Genomic DNA, 9,392 nt, shown 5'->3' on the forward strand with positions numbered 1-9,392 from the left:
TGGTTTTGCTTCATGTCTATTGAGCTGTGCTCTAGCCCCACTCTTTTGCAAATTTTCATTTTATTTTATTTCATGTGTTTTTTCATTTTATTTCATTTAGATCATGTGATAGATCATGTGACATATCTCCTAATTCTTCATATGCTATTGAGTTTGTAATTGAGTGAATAAGGTTCATTTGATTTAAGACAACTTGGATGAGTTGTATGTCATATCTGTTGTTGCTTTTGATTCAAGGAGTTAAGTAAATGCTTCAATGTTCTAATAGGGTTTTTGGGTGTATGGAGGGGATATTTCATAAGAATGGAATTTGGAGATTTTGGTTAACAAACTTAATTGTAATGCAATCAAGTTAGGTCATCCTGTTGGTAATGACTCTATGTTGCAATGGATAAGGCACTGATCACTAAATCATATGCAAGCTGAGATGAAGGGCATTTGCACAAATCTTTTTAATCAAATAAATTTAGTTTTTTACATTTTGTAGTGGGCTAAAAGGAATGAACCCTCACTTAGCTTATGAGTTCATAGGTTGTGATTTGTAGCTATTTTGTTCATATGTTATTGCATAAGTATCAGAAGACAAAAGGGTTTCATCCATTGTTATTAAGTTCATATTATATGTTTAATTGCATTGGTACCATATATTAGAACCTCAAGGTTAACCCACCTAGGTTTTGCAGAGCCTAAAGTGAAGAAGGAGTTATGCCTTATAGTTGGCCCAAGATTGTAGTTGAGTGCATCCATTATAGGAATTTTCTAGCCTTAGATTCATTGGTTTGGTTTCTTATTTATTTTCAAAACTGTTAAATCAGGAGCCAATAGGTCCTTCCTTATATAGGCATTTTTCATCACTTGAAAAGGTTCTATACACTAATCCCTAACCCTTAAGATCAACCAACTTCATATTATATTAGTTTATTGCACAATATTGGCTCAAGAAAAATTAAAAATTATAGTTTCGGATGGGTCCACTTCTCTATGCCATAATTGGCAAATCGTTGACCAGATGAGCTATTATAACCCCATTTTGAAATCTTTAACTAAATATCTATAATGTTTGATTGTGCAAGCATCCATAACCTAAGGTTTCACCTGTTTCATAGCCATTTAGATCTTCATCACTAGACCTAAAGTTTGGATAGCCAAAATTCATACAAAAAATCTGCAATAACTACACTTATGATATGACAATGGAACTCTTCTGGAAGGTTGATATGCCTAATATGAACCTCGAAATATGAGATTAGAACAATCTGAGTACACAATACCAACTTACTAAATTAACAAGCTCTCACAAATAGATACTCTGCACTAGAATAGCCCTTATTGAAAACACAAATTTGAAAAACTAGAAATAAAAATATTTTTGGGTGATGCAAGGTTTCCCTCAAACCCAGGATGCTTGTGCATCAGATACCTAGGGTGACCTTGTCATGTCTTAGGTAGCAAAACCAAGATGGTCAACCTCCTTCCATGCTAGCTATTGGCTCCTGATTTAACAAGTTTTGAATAACCCTATGATAAGAAAAAATGCATCTAGAGTGTAGCTACTTCCCATATTTGACACAACTATTCAAACACCGAGGCCAACTATAAGGCTAAACTCCTTCATGTCAGGCTCTGCAAAACCTAGGTGGGTATACCTTAGATTCACTTATATGACCAGTGTAAAATATAGATAAGAATCTAGACAAAGAAAATAAATCCCTTGAATCTTTCTCATTTATTCACTAACAAATGTATGAAATAGCTAATAACATGACCTATGAGAGTCACAAGCTAAGTGAAGGTTATCATTTCAGCTCTTGAATAGAAAAGGGAAAAAGATACTGATTAAAAATGTATATTAACACAACCCACATATGAAACAACAAGAAACATGCATATCCTATGACTGATTGGTGCCCTATCCAGTGGCTACTCCATAAACCATAACATATATCAGGATATTGGTAATCTATCCATTCACTTTATGAATCAAACATTAATGTTCAAATTGAATCTCATACTTATTATATCCTTCCATGAAATATGCAACCCTTTACATGATCATTTGAACCAAAGACAAAACACGTCAAGACATACAACCCCAAAATGAGATGCAACTGGATCTATGTTTTTTGTCCATAAATTGCAAAATGTTACAAACAAAAAAGATAGGAGACAAGAATCAAAATGAAACTAAGTTCATTTTCTTCCTTTATATTCATTTCTTTGAAGCAAATGCATTAAAGATGCATGAAGATAACTCATAAAACACCTAAAATATATGAACTAAACACTATAACTTCATTACTACTATTCATACAGAAAGAAAATGTTGAGAGAATGGTGGAATCATAGGTAGAGCCTTGCTCAATAGTCTAGATCCAACCTTGTACAATGAGAGAAAGAGAGAATAAGTAGAAAAAAGAAGAATCTCATATCTAATTTGATGATGTCATTTATCCACCTGGAATTCTCCCACTTGTTGTTGTAAAACATCTCCCCCCTTTCCTCTTCCAACTTAAAATCAAATCCCCATCATTTGATCTAAAAAATTGATCAAGATATCTCCAAATCATGGAGGAAAAAACTACTAAAAGAAGCTAGATCCTTTGATAAAACTTCTACCAAAATCATCACTAAATGGCTCCCAAAGCAAAATACCACTACTAAAATCATCCATAGCAAATTTGAACACAACCCAGATATAAGCATTTGGCCAAAAACTGAAAACAAATCCCCAATGTAAAACCAAGACACTTTTTTTGTGAATGCCCTAGTTTTACAAAACTACAAATAACTTTTTCCCAATTAGACCTGTACACAATCTAACTACAAAAATGGAAAGTTCGTCTTGAGACATTTCCAATGATATATAATACTTATGCATTTGGTTGAGAATGATGTCTAGGGCATACATTGGAACTTTCTATTCTTGTATAATTAAACAAATTTGTTGAACATTCATCTTATTATAAAGTCTAAACTTTATAATATAGTCCACTCCATTTAAATCCCTTCTTAATTTAATCATATTTTCCTTGTAAGCACTCATGCTTGGGAGCACAAAAAATAAAAATAAAATTGAACCTTTGAGATTTATATCGATATTTGTTCGGTCAAATCTTAGTCAAATGCCTAGTAAGTGCCACATGGAAACTCTAAATTGGTTGAATTTTCCATCTCATCATACACCTCAACATGTTAATATACATCATATCATATTTTTATAGACCCCACAATCTCAGATGGTGATAGATGCATGCTCAAATAATAATATCATCATTTTATTGTACTTAAATGATATTATTATTTAAACCACACGTAATTCCAATAATAGGAGCTACATAATTATTGTGCAAAAATCAAGCATCTAATGAAATTAGTTGGGCCCCAAAGTGGGTTCAAATAAAAAAAATTAAAACTGAAACACCTAACCCCTTTAATTGATTAATCTGACTCAACATATTGACAAGATTCAAAATTGATCATTCAAAACACATTTTTCCCATCTATGCAAACTATCAATTTTGTGGCAATAGGCTTGGGAATCACTCTTAAAATTTAACTAAATCAAACAATCAGGTTATGATATTTGACATATTTGTTCTTTGTTTAACATACTCTTACCCTTTCCAATTTTGTCTCATGACAACTTTTGGATTGAAAAATATTGGCCTCTGAAGTTGCCTATTTCAAACTTCCTACAATCAAACATTTTATAAAACAATAATATGCATCTGGTTTTGACTTTGAAAACTAGTCAAATGATCACCTAGGGGTAAAAAAACCTAGGGCACTAGTAGACTCTTATTTGGAGAGTATGAATATGCATTTAGGGCTCATGAAGAATAACTGGGGAAAATTGGCAAACCTCCAAAATTGGGTCCTGGGAATTGCAAAAGTTAATATACTGACAAAACAAAGTTTCTTGCAAATGTAATAGACTTGGGAAAGTATACACATGGATTCGTCTAGATTTGAAAATTGGCATACTGGAAGCATTTTTAGAGTATAATACAATGATGAAATCTAGTTGGCTTCAATTTTTTTATTATAGCATCTCGAATAGGACTACCAATAAATATGCAATTTTAGTTACCAGTAAAACTTTAGAAATTGCATTTGGAATCACATTCAAAATCTAGTCAAACAAATTTTTCATAAGCTCAAATTTGGAATATAGCAAGTCTTTGACCCCTAGAATGTAATGAAAAAATATTCTCTTCATTAGGGTGACCTAGGTCAAAGTTATAAATGGTCAAACAAAGCTTCCAATAAACTGTCATAAAGGGCAACTAGGCAATTTTAGGTTTTTTTGCAAATGGAAACAGCTTGGAAAAGTCATCAAACAAATTCATCAAGGCCTCAAATTGAAAACATAGAATGTCATTTATGACTACAACACATTAGTATGACCATTTCTTCAAAACACTAAATGAGTCATGAAATATTCATTGTCAAACAAGGCTTCCCAAAATTCTAAGAAAAATGTATCAACAAGATAGAGATGAACATCTAACTTTGAGGATGCCAATAGTGGCATGTCATGATGGTTAAGTTGTTGAGTTGTTATCCTTGCCATCAAGGTTCAAATCTAATGGGGATGAGGTTCCCCATTTGTGGCCTCACTGGTTCATAGCTCCAGGTCAAAGCGTTTACCCCTCTTTATAAAACATCTAACTTTGAGGAACTCAAAACCCTATCAAAACATGTCAAAACAACTTGAAATATGAAACATAGGTTATCTTATATGCATACTAGACATCCCAAAGTGATTAATCATGAAACTTTACTAGGTGCAAGATATTCAAATGCAAACTAGCCCTTTGAACTTTGTTTGACAAGTGTAGATTATGGAAAGTGCTCAAAATGACACCTCACGAAATAACTCAAATCTTCCAAATGACAATGTGAAGTGCATGAACATACTAAATGAAAGGTAATTATCACTGGGAACACATATTATGACTCAAAACATCAGTTGGGTATATATGCATGAAAAGCTCTTGTAGGGTTTCATTCAACAAGGTTTCTCAATATGGTCCTCAAATTCTACTGCAATTTTGAGTCCCATTAGTGACTTTGTATATGGATGCATGCCCCTTGTGGGCACGGAAAAAATTTAGATCTCTAGAAAAAGCGGGCCACTCCAACAAACTCTCTTTGAACACCTTTATTGAAAACAAGAAACCACTAATCTAACAATATAAATGATGGCCCCAGGCCACCAAAATTTTAAAAATCTTTTTACATTTTTCCTAAACTTGATTTTAACTTCTTTCTACTTGAGGTAAGTTGAAAGTATCATCCATGTCAGTTTCACCCATCATATTAACACTTTCAATCATTTTGTTAGGTAAAATAAAATCATCATCTTCACCTTCATAGTGTACATACAAACTAGGAAAACCCTAAACATAATGTTCACTATGAATATATGAATCAACATGCTCATAAAAGTCTGAATTAGACTGAAAAATCTTTTTCATTACAAAGCTCATACATGCCACCAAACTGAAAAATGAAGGGCTCATACTTAATTTGATGAAAAATCAACTTTTATTAACCTTATTAAAACAACAACTGTAATTGTTAATCCCATTAAAGTTTAGACAAAGTTAGTGACAAAACACTTACTCATTATCTAGTAGAGTTAGTCTATCATTACGAGGACCAAGCTACTACTTAGGCCGAGTAAATAGAGCAAGTTGAGCATAAGCATTTGGACAATACATGCTGAGCTGATATGACAAGTTAGTAAATGTCAAGCAATAATTAATGTCAAGTCATTTAGAAGTCAAGAAAAAAGTATGTGTTGAGCCATTTAGAGGTTGAGTAATAGTAGAGAGCACAGTTAAGGATGAGTATCAGAAGTCTATTGATGTTGAGCAACTAGTCATGGACATACAATTTGTAATGACACAAACTTATATATAAACCATTTTTTGTCGACATAATTTTTTATTGTGATATTGTGAGATAAGAACAAAGTCATAAATGTATCCCAAGGTAACCTAAGTAATGAATAAGAAAAATGGAAGCATTAAGTGACAATAATAATCAACCAAAGCCTTTGATTATGACCCAAGATCATCTCCAAATGCATATTTAAAGAGATAAACCCTAAGGGGAAGAATAAGATGCAAAGAGGAAAGAAGGCATTGTTGATGGAGAAGAATCTTAAGTGAAGGATCAGAGATTTGAAGAGGAGTATCATATAAAAAGAAGAGTGAATGTGAAGAGAAAAGAAGGCATTCATGATGGATAAGATGCTTAAGTGAAGGATTAGAGATGCAGAACTAGTTGTATGCAAGAAAATTTAGGCTGTCGGGAGCATGCATAAACAAGAAAACATTGGTTATACATGTGCATATCAAAGATTATAAACAAATAAACATACAACTAAAAGCTAAAATAAGCTTGAGTTTAATAACTTATGTGACCACAAAGTAAAATCCTCATGCAACCTCAAAGAAACTCAATAAGGGTGCCCATAAGAGGCCTTATTGGTGTGCTCAAGTGTGAGGTATGTGGATGTGCTCTCCCAAACACAACTATTAAATCCCAATATAATGAAAATTCAATATGGAGTATGTGAATCTAGACTAAATGAGTGTAGAATACCTTTAGGAAATGGCTATGAGTGAACCAATCTCAAAGGATTCTAGGATGTGAAATGGAAATGCAAAGAACCAAACTAAAAATGTTAATCTAGAATGAGAATTCAATATTAAGACTATAATGTAAGCAACTACCAAAGGTTAATTCTACAAATAAAAATCTCTAAAAGCTCTGAAACTTAACTAGCAAGATAACAATGCAAATGCGGGAGATGCAAAATGCTTGAGACAAGGGCTCTATTTATAGGTTTGAGAGAGGCCTTGGGGAGGTGACATCTATGTGGCATCCACATGGGTGCCACAAGGGAGACACATGGGCGAAGGAGAAAAACCATGCAAAAGTCAACATAAACCTTTTTAGTGAAAGTGATGGCTCAAGGTTTGCTCACACATGCGTGAGAAACCTTGGAGAAAGGAAAGGGGGACAAATGTGTAAGAGGTGTGAATAAAATAATGAAATGGAAGCTTTATTGGATCTTGAGTTGCTCACACATGTGTGAGCAAACACTTAGGAGCTAAAATATATTTACAAAGGTGTTTAGGATAATTAAGTGGGATTAAGTAGTGGGTAGAATTAGAAGGATGAGAGTGATGGGTGGTAGACTAGGTTTTAGAATGAGATTAGTATTTAACTTAGTCATAGGATTATAGAATTTAATAAAGTGGAGGGAATTAAATAAACTAGAATTTATTTAAAAGAGGATTTATGGAGCACTATGCATTAAATGAGTTTAATAAATCAGAGGGTGAGTATTCAAATTAAATTTTAAAACATTAGGGAAATGAACCTATTTAATTAAATAAGTAGAAAAATATGACAAATATAATTAATTAATAAATAAATAATTATAATGTCAAAGAAAATATTAAATGAATTAATATAGTATTTGAGATGATTTTAAGTGTCTATATTTTTCCCCTCTTTGATGTGATGTCAGGACAACATTATATCAAAGAAAAGAAAATATAGGTTGCCCCAAAAAGGATAGAAGTCGTAGGAGTTGTTTCATAGCGATGACAAGGGAGGATGGTGCCCTCTCAAGGAAATGAGGTGAAAAATGAATAGATTTTGCCCCATTCTCTCAAAAATAGACATGGGAAGGAAAGGGGAAAGGAAAAAAAAAAGGTTTAAATGAAAGCCTTGCATGACTTATTAGTAATATAGGAATGAAGTAGGGTGAATTGGATAATGATTAATCTAAATGCAACGTGGATTATGGGTATAAGGTCCCAAAATGGATGTGGAATAGGGATGATGGGAAAATTTAGGTCTGGATGGAGGAATTTTGGATTTGGAAGGAGTAGAAGGTGTACCAACATCATGAGATAGTATTTCTTCAAATCGATACTTATCATTTTCAATAGAAGATGTGAGTTTGTGTATATTGGGGTTATGAGTGGATTTGATAGGTGTGGCAAGATCTTGTAGAGGATTAGGATCATGAGGGGGATTATGAGGGATAATAGGATCTTGATATGGATTTGATCATGAAATCCAAATGAAGGGTACTTTGATATTGACTTAAAAGAGTATCATGTAGATTGGAATGAAAGGGGAATGCTTGAGAGCAAGTGATAAATATTCTCTTGAGGAAAGTTTTCTTAATGGAAGACTAGAAATTTGATCAAGGTATATGCAAATAGATGGAAAAATGAAGTAATTGATTATTGAAATTGATTTGTATGAAATGATTAGAAGAAGGGAATATGATTAGATTAGAGGAGAAATGAATCTCTTGAATTAATGAAAAGGACAAGATTGGAACCATTGACAAGGGAGATCCAAGGAATGGTGGAACAATATTGGGGACCAAAGGTTTTGATATAGGACAATGGGGAGCCAAATACCATGTTTCAAAGGGGTAAAAATGGCCCATACCAATGATAGTAAAATGGAAGGAAATGTAGTGGGAAAGGATGCATGTACATGGAAAGATGGTACAGAGGCTATAATACAAAGTAAGTGAAGGCATGTGTATTCCCAAAGCATGCATGAATATTTTGTTGTTGTGAGACTAGTATTGATCATGAGCATAGGCCTAAAAGTGGAATGAATAAGGGATATGGGAGGGAGGTTATGAAATAGGGATAATGATATGAAGAGTATGGATGAAATGTGGGACTTGAAATTGATGGGATGGCCAAGATCAAGGACATATGAAAGAAGGATGGATGTATGTAGGACTATGGATGGAGGATGGAGGAGATGCATCTAACAAGGATGAGGGATACAAGATATGGATATGATGTCAAGATCAAATACATGAAAGGATGGAAATATGTAGCATAATGGATGGATATGAAAAATGAGCATGAATGGATGAAAGGAATAGGATAGTCAAGATCAAAGATGGAAAAGGATGATGAATGATAGATGTAAGTATGGAAGAAATATAAGGCAATGCAATATGGATTGAGCTTGCCCCCAATGTAGAGTGCAAGTGGAAGAGGAAATATGAATGGATGGATAAGTGGAATTGGAAGATATTGGATACAAAGGGAGGACTCAAGCATCTAGATACATGGATCATATCCCTTGATATTTATTTCTCTTTTTTCTTTTTCTTTTCAAAGAATTTTGACTATTTTCTCATAGATGTTGGTAGGATAGTGTAAAGAAAAATGAAGTGGATTGGCAAATGAAGGTCATGGACTTATGAAAAAGTTTGGATTAAGGGGGTGGAGTGGTTGGGAGGAAGACATGGTTGATAGATGCTAGGTTAGGAGACTTTTGAATGAGTGGATGAAGGAGGTGGAAAGATCAACATTGACACACAACTT

The sequence above is a fragment of the Cupressus sempervirens genome, chromosome 8 (genome assembly GCF_028749045.1).
Source record: "Cupressus sempervirens isolate cs-2001-9-10 chromosome 8, ASM2874904v1, whole genome shotgun sequence".
In the NCBI taxonomy this organism is placed as follows: Eukaryota; Viridiplantae; Streptophyta; class Pinopsida; order Cupressales; family Cupressaceae; genus Cupressus; species Cupressus sempervirens.